This window comes from Netta rufina (assembly GCF_964035555.1).
Source record: "Netta rufina genome assembly, chromosome: 14".
NCBI classification, from domain to species: domain Eukaryota; kingdom Metazoa; phylum Chordata; class Aves; order Anseriformes; family Anatidae; genus Netta; species Netta rufina.
This window is the reverse complement of record NC_140137.1, coordinates 17,055,094-17,068,565: the sequence shown is the minus strand read 5'-3', so window position 1 is coordinate 17,068,565 and position 13,472 is coordinate 17,055,094.

Sequence of the window (13,472 nt, the reverse complement as noted above, 5' to 3'; positions counted from 1 at the left end):
ACTGTAGGAGCCAGGCCCAAAGGTGGGGATGGTTGGACAGTATCTACAGAAATGTTCTCAGCATACCAGAGAAAAATATTTTGTGTCCGTCTCCTACTTAGCGTTTGGGCCCTAAGTGTCACCAGGTGAGGCCTGTGAAAGTGGTTAAGGCATTTCAGTGCTGCTGAGTGAGTCTTTGTGCTCTTTTCTCCCTTCAATAGAGACCCGCTGGTGTTATGCTAGGGTGCTCAGCCGGCTGCTGCTCCCCGCGTACCTCTCCTCCAGAGCTGTGGCTCTCCAGAAGCCTTAGCAATGGTTTTACCCAGTGGTAGGTCAAAACCTTGACATGGATCTTGCAGGCATGTGTAGATGAGGTGACTGAATGTCTGTTTCCCTGCTTTCGTGCATCAGTGCTGCCGGAACAGCCTCGTCCCTTCGTAGCACACTGTCCTGTCACCCGTGTTTGTGTGCGGATGTCATCGGGGGCAGCTCCTTCCCAGACCACAGGGATTCAGCAACACGCACATATAAAACGAAGCAATTCAGCTGAGGTCAGGCAGCAGGGCTGTGTCACGGAGGAGGTCCCTTTACTAGTTTTGAAAGTCCATCAATGAAATCCCTTTTCTGCATAATTTATGAGGAAAAATCTGGCTGCCTACATTAAGCTCTAGCAGCTTTACTTTTCCCAGAATGTGATGCTGTCTGGTTTGGGGCTGCAGACCGCTTTTAAGTCTCTGCCCATCAGCTTGAACGGGCATTGCCTGCTCATTCCCCATCTTTCTATTTATTTTAATGGAAATATCAGAATAATACTGTCATACTTTATTCTCTCAATCTTGCCATGATTACTAGGGAATGACAGGGATACAGTGAGGCTGAGAGCCCCTTCAGGTTATTTTGGGGGGGAAAAAATAACACATGGAAGTAGGTAACCACATCCCCAAAACCAAAGCTGACTTGCTCCAGACCATGACGAATACTGACTCATTAATACGTTGCCCCACACTGTCTGCTGCCAAACACAAGCTGGTTCAGTGTAAGGGATCACCATGACAGCTTGGAGAGCAAGACACAAAAAAAGGAATGAGCTACGGATCTAATATTACAGCTGTCCACTGCAGCTTGGGTTGTTTAAGGTAAAGGCAAACTGAAATGGCCATACGAGTAGGAAGAAAGCAGCTGGCCACAGCCCCGTGTGCCAGGTCCCTGCTGAGGTGGCATTGCTCCACCATGCCTTGGGCGCTGGACTTACAGCACTGGAGGAGCTGTCCTGGAATTTTTATGACGTTTAGGAGAGAATTAGATCTGCTTTAAGAATTTTTCCAGTGAAACCTTTCTTTGCTGAGAAATGTGGATTTGATGAAACCATAACTTTGTGAAAAGTCAAACGAGACAAGCGTTCTCATTGTGCCTAACAGCCCACCCATGGTACGAGGAATGGAGACCATCACAGCACAACTCCCACTGGAGTCTGAGCAACAGCTGCTGGTATTTCAGGCTGGATTTAGGCTTGAGGAGCTCACCCACACCTCAGGTGCAGATTAGTGATACATTTTGTCCTTCCAGCGAGAGATGCAGGAGGTGTCCCAGCTCTCTGCATGTGTTTGGGAAGCTCCAAGAACAGAACATTGGGGAGTATCAGTGTCTGTTGCTCACGAGGGATGGCAGCTGGTTAGAGAGGCATGGAGAAGAGGAATTACCAGCTCCTGGTTTGGGGGCTGCTCTGCAAAGGATGTTTTTTTCTACTCTGTGTTAGGGACTTTAGCTGAGTCAGTCTGTCCTGCTGCAAGTGGGATAGTGTCTTGAAATAGATTTTACCTTATAGGAGCCTTGACTAATTAATTAGACTCTCAGAATTGGGTCCATCAGAAAGAATAAGGCTCTGCTGCAGTTGCTCCTACTCACATCAGGACAGGAGGCTTGGAAACAAAAGCACAATGAGATTATTGTGGCCATCAGCCCAAGTTAGCAGCCTGAACACCCACATCCTGGTAATTCTGGGCTTGTCATCAATTATATGAATTGTGGTGTACGTACCTTGCTGGGCTGACACAGCCTTTTGGTTAATGCCTTTTGGTGACCTGTATGCGCCATAACAAAACAAAAAATATAAATATATAATACATAATATGTATTTATTAGTTCTGCTGTTACAAAAGAGATCCGCCCACCAGGTATCTATTCATAGATATGAATATGCTCCATGTACTTGAGTTATCTGCTCTTAGCCCACTCCTTCATGGAGAGAAATCTGTACCTCCTGTTTCCCTTGTTATTTTTGACCAGGACAGGAACTCGAGGATATGCGAGTGTGAGCTAGCCAACAGCACACCTGCCCACAGCCCCTCCAGTGACAGCAGTGGCCCTGCTTGCCTAGTGGCAGCTTCTGGCTTCCTCCCTCCCTCCCCATCCCAACCTCATTGAGCTCTGCTGCAGGCCTTAGCCTTGTGCTTGGCATGATGTTGAAGCTCAGCCACAAATGCCTTGGCTAACGTCAGCTATGCCTCTCCATTCGAGTAAACTGCCTATATCAATTTACATGTACTTTAACACACCTAATATAAGTACCTAAATAAATACATAATATGGTATTTTAGCATCAGTGTTACAACTACAGCAGATCCATTCAGATAATAAGTGTATGTTCAAGTCAGCGTGGCCTTTCAAACCGTGGCACAGGGTCCATTTGTGAATGATTACCTGTCTTTTTGCAACTGTGTACTTATGGGATGCAGACGTCTGTAAAGTTTTAGTCTCCCATGGCTGTAAGCACTGCTTGCTTAATACTGGCAAAGCCTCTGGAATTTGTTCTGTGCCTCATCTGCTGGATTTTAATGAGGGTTTTTTCTCCATCACTCTCCATTTTGCACATACAGATGCCTTGCATTTTATGAGTTTTATGTAGAAAATAAACCACCACTGTAAGGTAGTAGTATAATTCTGTCTACTCTAGACTCCATCCACATTTTTCTGGTTCTGGTAATCTGTTTCTGGAGATTAGACAGCCATGTTTCTGGCAGTCAAATATATCACAAGTGTCACACAATTACTGTAGGTACAGAGCTGCTGTCACTTGAAGCAAGCCTGTGATTTCATTTGCAAGAAGGTGCCTATAATTGGAACCACCTGCACTCTCTAAAGCCAGGAGCTTTTTGGCTTCAACACGGTTTTGCTGAGAACTCTAATGCAATTACTTATGTGAACTAATCTGTAAAGGATGTTTTTCTGTTGTCTGTGTTAATTGTTTCCAGCTCATGGCATGGAAAAGTTATTGTCCCTGCGAGGCCACAGGGAAAAGGGAAAGGAGGAATGTCAAAGCAAATGGAAGGTTTGGATGAATGTAGGAGGCACTTGGGTTTTTTCCTCTTACTCCTGCGTTTATGAAGTCATGGGAGCAAAGGTTAAAAAAAAATAAATAAAATAACTTAAGTCAAACCAAGTACAGCAGACTTTTGTCAGCCACAGGGCAGCTGCTAACTCTTCCGTTGCTGCAAAGCTTTTGTAAAATGGGTCATTGGGATCCCCAGGGATCTCTTGCTGCTTGGGAGCAGATCCTCAGTCTCCCTGGTGTGTCTGGTACAGACAATTGGCTGCGCTAATGGAGTTGGTGGCAATCCCCTTCCCAGAGATCCTGCAGACAGACTTGCTGCCACAGGGTGGCTGCTCTGGGATCCTGGGACGTCCCCACGCCATTTGGCTGCCCTCAGCAGCCACCAGCAACTTTCAGCCCAAATATTCAAACGTTGGGAGCCACGTGGAGTATCTTTGAACCTACTTCAGGCTGGCTTGTCCAGCCATGTAGTAGTGTGGGGAGGTTGGAGTGCAGCTGAGCTACTGGTGTTTGAGCCTCTGACTACAGAAAGAAGGCCAAGTCCTCAGCTTTGCTGAGCATCCACGGCACTGACTGCTCACACTCACTTTTTCCTTAAGCTTCAACATGGGAAATATCTGTGGATGCACTCATGGCACTTGAGCAAAAAGGTTCTGTACATGGAGCCTGATGCTTGGAGAACTCCCTGTTCTTGAGGAGTGTTGGAAGCCGTGCCCGAATTCCTTGTGTCTCTGAAGATTTCAACCAATTTCAACCGTGCATGTCAACACTGGGATCTGAAAGCAGCTGCACTGGAGAAATGTTCCCAGATAAAAATGACTCATTAGCAGGGCCTGGGTTGAAGCCATGATTATTTTGAATAGAGTGCCACTTGTCCCACCTCCAGCAGCTGGTCTGTTCCAGAGAGGCTACACGGGATGGATGACCTTTGTTCATTAACACATGGGCATCCCTCCCCAGTAGTAGCTTTCACATGCTGAAATTACTCACTTGACATCCAAATATTAATGGAAAATGTCTTTTTAATACTGAAAGCTATTCCATTCTCGTATTGATGTCCAAACCATAGCCTTTTGGATGTGCTTCTGACATGCTGCTGCTTTCTCCAAAGGAACTATCTCCTGCAAATTGTACACAGTTAATAGGAAAGGAATGCCTATCTCAAGCACTTAGATCATGAAGTTGCTTCATACAAAACTGCAAATTTTAACACCAAATAAACTAGAATTTCCTCTTGCTTCTTGGTATAGAAGAGCTTTGAGCAGATGTAAAGCTAGGGAATGAGGAGGCAGGGAGTGCACAGCCCAATTGATCGTAATGATTTCTGGCTTATTCCAGAGAGGCAATCTGAGAGTGAGATTGTATCTGTCTGTTCTTTCCGGGCATCGAGGCTTCTCCCATAGAAGCAGAGCAGGGAAGGTAGCTGTCACAGAGCCTTGCTTGTCAGAGTATTTTGCACGTTTTTGTGTGGTTTTCCTGGGAGGGTCTCTCCCACTGCCTGTTCCGCTTTTCTGTTCCATTTTGAAAACTTGTTGTGCCAACGCGCAGTGCCACAAGAAATGCCAGCTTGCTAGATCAAACGTAAGCATGTTTATTTGCCTGTTTGCATAAGGCTTCTTCGGGCATGTCAAGTATTTTAGCTGTGGAAAGAGCACAGTCACTTTAATATGGCCAGACTGTATGCAGACAGTCTAGAGATTTCAGAAATCATTTCCTTAAATTTATTGCTGTTTCAAGCTTTCATTTTGTCTGTAACATTGTGTGTCCTAGGTTTTCATTTGCAGCCTACTCACCATCTGCAAAGCAGTTTAAAATGTGCTACTGCGTTGTGATTTGTTTCCTCAATAACCAATGCTTCATAGGAAGTAGAAGAAATGCCTCTCCTTTGCCCTATAAAATCAGGGCTGATCCTCACTGGGCTTTGACCCAAGACCTCTCCTTCCTAGGCCGTCTTGCTCTTTTTGTGGGGGTGTTGGTGGCATCCAAACAGGTCACCTTCAAGAAGGAAGAGATCAACCTGGCCCCAGGCTGGGCTGTGATGAGCTCAGATTGTCTCACCTGGCCTTGCAGAGATGGTGGCCCCAGGGCTGGCTTTAAGGGTGGGAAATGGCTGGAGATTTCCTTTCCTGTTAACTTTCCAGAGGGTCCTGAACAGAGCACAGCATCTTGTATGGGTCCATCAGCAGCATCTTTCTTTCCACTCCTGTTGCCTTTGCTCCCTGTGGATCTTCATGCTGGGGCAGCTCTCCACAGCCTCCTGGAAAGAGTCCTAGGCTCTCCTATTGCAAAAGCCCATCTATCTCTTGCTGGCCCTTAGGGGCTGGAGACTGACGTATCTGGATGCTGAACACATGGATGGTAAAGCAGTGAGGTCATCAGAGTGACGTCAGACAAAAGCTTTCAAATGTGGTGTAATTGCAAAGATGTGGCTAATGGTTTGCATATGAACTTGATGTTTTTCTAGTTAATTTTGAATTAAAATAAAAAAGTGCTTCTGTGTTGAGATGAGGAGCAGTTACTCATGGTCAAACCCAAAGGGTTTGTACAATTGTTAGGATTCTTGACTATTGCTCTACCATGTGCTGTTTGAGGCCATACTATTTTTTTCTTTGCCTAGTTGTAGTCAAAAATACCTAAGCTTGGTCCTAAGGTCTTGAAGAAAGCATTTATCTCTGATCTTACTCAGAGACCTACTTAAAAATTAATCTAAATAAAGAAATGTCATGTTGATAGGATTTAAAAAGAAATATCTGATACCCCAGAGCTCTTGGTTGAATTCCTGGGGGCTGCACAAGGCAACTAGAGAATTAACAAGGAATTTAGACGCTGGCCTACAGGATGGATTTCTCTTTCGAAGGTCTATTAGCTTCTTCATTGGTTTGGCAAGCTACCTTCCAGACCTTTCTTACGCAGCAATAGTCTGCTCCAGCTGAAATAGGAGCCAATGCCTTCTGTAGGAGCTGAATGAAACTCAAAACAAGCTAATTTCTACATACCTGTGCTGGTCCAAATTCTGCTGAAATTAAGAGAGCTCCTGTTTCAGTATTTTGTCTCCAGAATTCTGCAGTTTCCTCTCCTGCCTTGCAGGAGGAATTACAGCTGTTGAAATACCACGGGGACCAAGATCCTCCAGCTTTCCCTCCTAGTAAAATGATCCCACCTTTTATGTGACATTTGAATTGTCCAACCTTTTCCTCTGATGCGAAAAACATGCTGACAGTAATGAAATCTGCTTAGTTTCTGCAGGAGTTATTGCTCTAGCCTGGTGCCACTGTAAATTCTGGCATGCTTTTACTGGGAAGACGTCTGGAGTTCAGTTTATAGAAGAAAATTAACAATAAGCATGGAAGGCTGATAAGAAAAGATCTGCTTGCTTTTGGGCCAAGCAATTAAAAAAGCAGAAAAATTCTAAGTGAAAGGAAATTTCCCTAGTTATCTAGATTTTAATTTTGTTGCAATAAATGAAGTTAATTAAATGGAATTTTGAAAAGTTGAAAATTACATTAGGGGAAGGAAGCAGCTGTAGCTCAGAGTTCTAGAGGTAACATTACATCAGTTTTTGGTTTAGTTTGTTTTAGTTAGGAGGGAAAACAGACCACAGAGACCATAAAATCTGTGCTCTCATCTTTCATGGTGAGGACAATTTAATTTCTAATACCAAGAAATGAGATGTAGAGCAAGGACACTGGGATGCGTTGGGAAGATGATCGTGGAAGGTAGCAGCAAGCCATTGTGTCCCATTTCTGTTGTGTGAAGCCGGCACTTTATGACCATCTCTGACCTTAATGCTAAGCTTCTGGCTGTGGACAACGTGAGAATTAAACACCTCCTAAGATTATTCTTGGCCAGCCACACCAAGTAATGTAGTGTGATGCAGTCAATGAAGCTTGGACAGGTCCTAATGGGAGGTGGCCATCTGAACCCAACTTTCCTGTCTCCAAAAGGAAAAATGTACATTAAGCAAGCGAAGTTCTTATTTTTTTTTTAATCTTTTTCCTCTTCAGAATGTGATTCTCTTATGCTGTCTCCAGGTGTCACTGGTCACCATCATGGTAGTATCCTGTCTTGCATAGGATCTGTGAGTCTTTGGGGTCATTGGCCCTACTAAGGCCCTGGGGAGGGGAGGGACGTGGCTGCTAAAAGCCTTGGTATGGTGTGGTTTAGGTTCTGGCTGCGAGACACCAGAAAGCCTGGTTTCTGGCAGAAAGTGTTGTTTATAGGGGGGCAGTCTGGGGACATGGACTTGGCTGCTTGTCCTCAGGTCCATCCTGTATATATCCGTCTTTATTTTAATTAGATAACTGTTGGCTCTGGGAATGTTTCCTTCTAGTAATTACAGCTTTTGTTTGTTCCTCTGTCTCAGACATGTGGTGTGAGGGAGTTTTCATTGCTTCTTAAAGCTTCTCTATCATTACTGCATTTCTTCTCTCTGCCAGTGTCTTCAGCAATCTCCTCTTAAAACACATCGGATGCTCCTAAATTCCCTGAAATGGACTTGTGGGGTATTTTGGTCAGGCAGATGAGGGTAGATCTGGAAGACTTCCCATGTCTGCTTGCTTTCCTGGTTGTTCTTGAAGAGCTCTTTTGGCCTTAATTTGCTTAAACCCTTTTAGCCGATAAGGCTGCTTGCTTCTCTTCAAACACTCTGAAGATCTCTAGCTACAGAAAGTACTGGCTAATGATGGTTAATGGCTTCCTGATGCATGGCTCTGCAAAGGCGCTGGTGTAGCCACTGCTCTCCTTGCTGCTCACCCAGGTGGCAGGTAATGGCTGTCACCGAGTGCTGCAGAACTGATGCTCGTCAGCAAACACCAACACGGAGGAAAATGCAAATCCATGCTGCAACAAAGTCAGGAGGTGAAGCTTTGTACTTGGCAGTCTGTGGTTGCCACCACATGCAGGAATCTGGGTTTATGGCATTAAAGGACAGAGGTAACAGGAGGACAGCGTTCCTCACATTAGTGCTGTTCATGAGACAAGATTCAGAGGAGAAAGGAGCTAGAATTGACTGTGTGTATATAGATGACTTGTACAGAAATCTCATCTATTCATAGGTTGTTTCCTGGAGAGCATCTGGTCCAGTTCCCCCTGGAGCCAGAGGAGAGAGTTACGGGAATTTCAGTGAGAGTTCAACTTGGCCATAGGGAATATTTTTCCCTCTGTAGCTCTTTTTTTTTTTTTTTTTTTAAACAAAAAATATTTCCACCACGGCTGCGGTGCATTAATCAGCAGCAGTGTGATGAGGCAGCTGTGTAACTTTTAGAGCATTGTAGCTCCTGCTAATGATGAAATGCTGTGCTGAGCCCTCATCTCAGGCCCTGAGAAAACAGGGGTAAAACAGATGTCGGTGAGGTGCTCTGTGGAGGCTGCTGCAAAAGCTCTGCTGTTGGAGAGGGACCCAGAGCCTGTGGATGGCACCAGGGAGAAGGAGCAAGAGTCTGGAACAAGTGACAAGGGCAGCTTGGGAAAGGATGGGGTCATAGTCAAGGCCATGGAGCTGCCCTTTGCCTGAGAGAAGGAAAAGTAAAAACCTAACAGCAAAAGGCTTTAGTGTCCTATGGAAGAAGGGCAGGGAACTGGCACGGGGCTGTGGCATTGGCGTGCGGGTTCCCAGAGGGCAGGAGAGGCCCTGGGGGCACTGTCAGCCCCTGCATGCACAAAGGCACACGGCTGGGGAGGCCAGTGTGGCTCAGCCCTGCACAATGGCAAAGGGGACGGCTCCCTTCCAAGTTCAGCAGTTAAAGGAAATGATCATATCAAGAAAGGAAACCCCCTTAACATCAATACGAGAATTAATCTGCACATAATTCAGAGCGCTGGTGATTTAGCTCGCAGGCATTGTTTCCCCGCTCGCTCTGGGCCTCGCTGCCTCTGGAAAAGAAGTGGGAGATGTTTGTGGAAGCTGCAGGAGGATTTTGAGGTTGGAATTTTATCATATAATTACTAAAGATTTCAGTTGTCAGCACGATGTTTAATAATAACCGGGTGGAGAGGTGCACGTGGATGGCTGCTTCCTTGGTGGGAGCCGGGGGTTAGACCAAGCTGAAGGCAGCACAGCACGATTGAAAACTACTCCACAATGAAATTGCTCATATAAAAATAAATATCAATAGCTGATTCATGGCGCTTTCAGAGCGTGTTTAAAGTGTGATGCGATCAGCTGTGTGCAAAAAAGCAACCGATGGAATCTATTTTAAAAAAGGGGGAATAGTTTTCCCAGGCATACAAGAACACCACCTAAACCAAGGCTTACCAGAGCAACAGGCATCATAATGTGTGCAGAAATGTATGAGAGGGTATGTGAAGCAAAAATAGGGTAGCTCAGTGTGTTATAGGATCAGGATTATAATGTTGGAACGAAGTATTTGTGGTGGCCTTAGATGTTTGGTTTTGCTCGCAGGAACATCTTTTCAGTGAAAATAAATGGAGAGAAATATATATAAGTCACAATAATAAGTCATATCTCCATATATATAAAAATATATAGAGATGTGACTTAAAAACTGAATTGGGTTGGATTTTCTATCTGATCTTTCAGAACAAGATGGTCTCTGCTTATGCAGTGCATGGACAAAAAGGAAAATGCAACTTTTGGGAAGGGCTTGTGGGGGGAGCAGCACTGGTCTGCAGCAGCACAGGGGGAGAGGAAAGGACTGGTGGGAGGTGTCTCTGAAAACAAAGTTCAGACACAGCAGAAGGGGATAAAAATGAAAAGTTAAAATGTGAATGGAAAGAAGAGGCTGGAAATGCAGGGGTAAATTGGGAGTGATGTACAGAAAGTGTCCACCCCACCTCTCAGGAGGCGTAGCAGGAGAGGCCGTGGGGCATGGCCGTGGGAGCAGGGGGTGGCTGCAGTCCAGCGGGCACGCGGGATGAACCTGCTTCAACAAAGGAACAAACTTTCAACACAGCCACACTCATTCCAAGCCTCAAAAATGCACTGGGTATCCTTGAAATTGCTGAAGTCAGTAGGATCTGTGTCCAAACTGTAGGAGGTTTTCTCACGGCTATCACCATGGTGTTGTGGTTCAAACAACAACACCAAAACCACCCCAAGAACGGAGCCTCTCCGCTTCCATTGCATACTCATAGGGAAAGTTCTTGCTCCTCATGGTGGTTTCATTCCCAAGGTTTTAGCATCTTTGATCTGAAAGAGTAAGTCATAAAACAAACAAACAAAAAAATAAAAGTAATAATAAAACCCTTATGCCCACGTTTTTGCTATTAAACTCTAAATTAATGCTCTGCACAAGACCTGAGTGCTGGCTAACCAGTTGGTTCCAGCTGAGGTGCCTTAGGGCGTGCTGGAGACCAGTGCTCCTGCCCTGGGCTAACAGCGTGAATCTGAGACTTTCCCAGAGGTAGGCAAAAAAATGGTTATGCAGCACGGACAGAGCTGCCTCTGCCCTTTCCATGGACCCAGAGAAGCAGTGGCTGCTCTGGGCACTGCTGGGCTGTGTCCTGCTGTTACGTGACCCGATGGGTTTTGTTTGTGGTGTTGGCTGGGGTCTGCTGCAGGTGTGTGCTGGCATGAACTGCCTACCAGGCAGCTCTGTATCCTCTCCCTGTTGTTCTTGCTGCTCTCTTGGGGCTTTGGGAGGCAATCTAACCTCTAATCTAATTGTTGTTGGACCTTATTTATACTCAGAGTCGTGCTAGAGAGAAATTAAAATCTCCCAGCAGAGCTGCTGCAATTCAGAACTACTTCCTTGGCAGGTTCCTCCTGCCCCCGGGCCCTATGCCAGCTGAAGATGCTGTTAGAAGAGCGAGGAGGAAATTATTCAGCCTCAAATAGCTGCTCTGATAAAGTCCAGTTGGGCTGTGCAGCCCCGGATCTGCCCACAGAGGGGCTGATGGCACGGGCAGGTACCTGCCTGTCCTTCCAGGTGTGTGTTGGGGAGTTTCCAGAACAAAATGGTTCAACCCGGAGACAGGGACCCCACTTTGTCAAACGCTTTTATACGCGTGTATTGATTTGATTTCATTCTCGGGGGAGATCCTCAAATTCAGAAGGAACTATTCCTACTCCAAAATGTTGCTGTGGGGGACGGGAGGTGCCCCCTGCCTGGCTGTAAACTGTGAATTCAAAGCGTGTTGTGCAGAGGGCAGAAGAGGAGCGCGATGCCCGGGGGTGGAGGCGCAGGAGCGCATCCCCTCCGCTGCGCCTCCACGTTGGGTTGGCGACGGAGGGGACCCTGCTTCGCCCCCTCGGCCCTGCCCCTTGTGCCGGGGGTCCCGGGGCTTTGCGGGGGTGCTGGGGCGTTGCTGGTTTCGGTCGTCCCAGCCCTGGCCGCGAGGTCCCTCTGGCGGCCCCTCCGCAGCCACAGCCTCGAGCAGCGCCCTCGCCGCCGGGCTGCAGGCGGGGGGACCAGGCAGGCGGACCCGCAGCACACCCGGGTAAAACACCGGGGGGCTCCGCCGGGCCCCTTCCTTTCTTTCCAGAAGGAAAGGAAGCCAGCCGCTAGGGAGAGCGGTTCGCTTTGTGTTTCCGAGAAGTAATTGCTGCTAGCGAAGCAAACTATTTCGTGGCAGAGGTCACAGGGGAAGTGGTGACCTTTTCTCCGCACTTGCAAGAGGATGGGGAATGCAGCACCTCTCTCCTCGCCTTTGGGCTTCAAGCCTTGAGTGTGGAAGCGTGGAGCCTCCCCTCGCCTTGTTTATGGTGCCTGCCACGTCCCCACCCTGCACCCAAGGGTTTGGCAGCTTTGGGGAGGGAAGGCGGCCGCGGGCGGCTGGGTGGGAATGCCGCGGGACAATGCGAGCCCGGGGTATCCAAGGGCTCGAGCTGGGCCAAGGTCAGCTATTGTTCCAGGGAATATAAATAGCCCTGCTGGTAACAACGCAAACCCAAGCCGTGCGATGAAAGCTTCGCTTCGCGTTTCGCGCCGAGGTGGGGAAAGTGCAAGAAGTCACCGGGCGGCACCGGGGGAAAGGAGGCTCTCCGGGAGCCACCCCACCCGCACACCGGGCTTACAGGAACCTGGCTGCAGAGCTGTGCCCAGGCTCGGGGTTTGCACCAACAAAGGCTTTTCTTTCTTCCTTTCTTGCAAATAAAAATGGGTAAATCTGCTCAGAGGAGAAACGTAAAATAAGTGTTTTCCCCTTCCCTAAACAAATGTTACGTTTGTACCTGGGTGTATGTGGCAAAGTCAAAATAGGCATTACATTATAGTAGTGGGAGATGGAAAACTTCTGCTTACATAATGCTCCTGAAAAATCAGGTTTAGAAAAATAAATCTGAGGCTTGCCTGACAAATTTTCGGATGCAAGAACTAGGTAGAGATTTTTTTTTTCTTTTATTTTTCAATAATATAGTCAAAACCCCTCCTAGGGGGGAGGAAAAAAAGTAGTCTTCCTTTGGGTGAAAGCATTAGTTTTGATTCTTCAGGGAGGGCCTGGCTGAGTTGGGGTCAGGCTATTGTCTTGTGCAGCACAAGTTGAAGGGCAGCCTGGGTGGCTAAAAGTGAAAACAGTTATTGTTCAGCGACTGCTGGTGCTGGCTTGCAGCATATTTGACGTGGCCTGTGGTTGCAGCCTCATCGTGCCTGACCTTGGCTGCAAGGGTTAGCAGCTCACTAAACAAGCAGCCGTGCTGTTCGACTCCTGACAGGCTGTCCACATCACTGCTCTGGGGTGGCTTTGGGGTGCTGGAGGGCTGGGATGGCTCTTTGTGGTAGTGAGGCTTTCCTTTCGATGGAGGGACAGAGAGCAAGCTAATATGGGGAGACTTGTAAGCTGTTGTCTCCTCTGCAGCCAGAGGACATCAGCATCTCAGGAGTGCTGTAGAGAGAAAGTGGAGTCCAACAGGTAGGATGCTGCCTGGGCCATGGGAAAGCTGGGCTGCATTGCAGGCTCACCGTGGGACCTATGCTAAGATATCTGGGGTCTCTGGCACGTGTCCTGAAATATATTTCATTGAAACTGGATGAAAAAAAATAGTTGTGAATTCAGTCCCTCCTCCAACCTCTATTTCTCCATTGAGAGTTTCACTTCAATAAGCTGAAAGTAATTATCACTGTACAACTCATCCATGCTTTGTAAATTATGTGCTTCGAAGCAAAAAGACACCACAGGTTAATTTTCAATTAGCTAAAGAGAAGGAGTGTGTGTGCAGATCCTCAACTGACTGAGAAAAGGTGATTTGGGAGAAGCTGCATAAAAG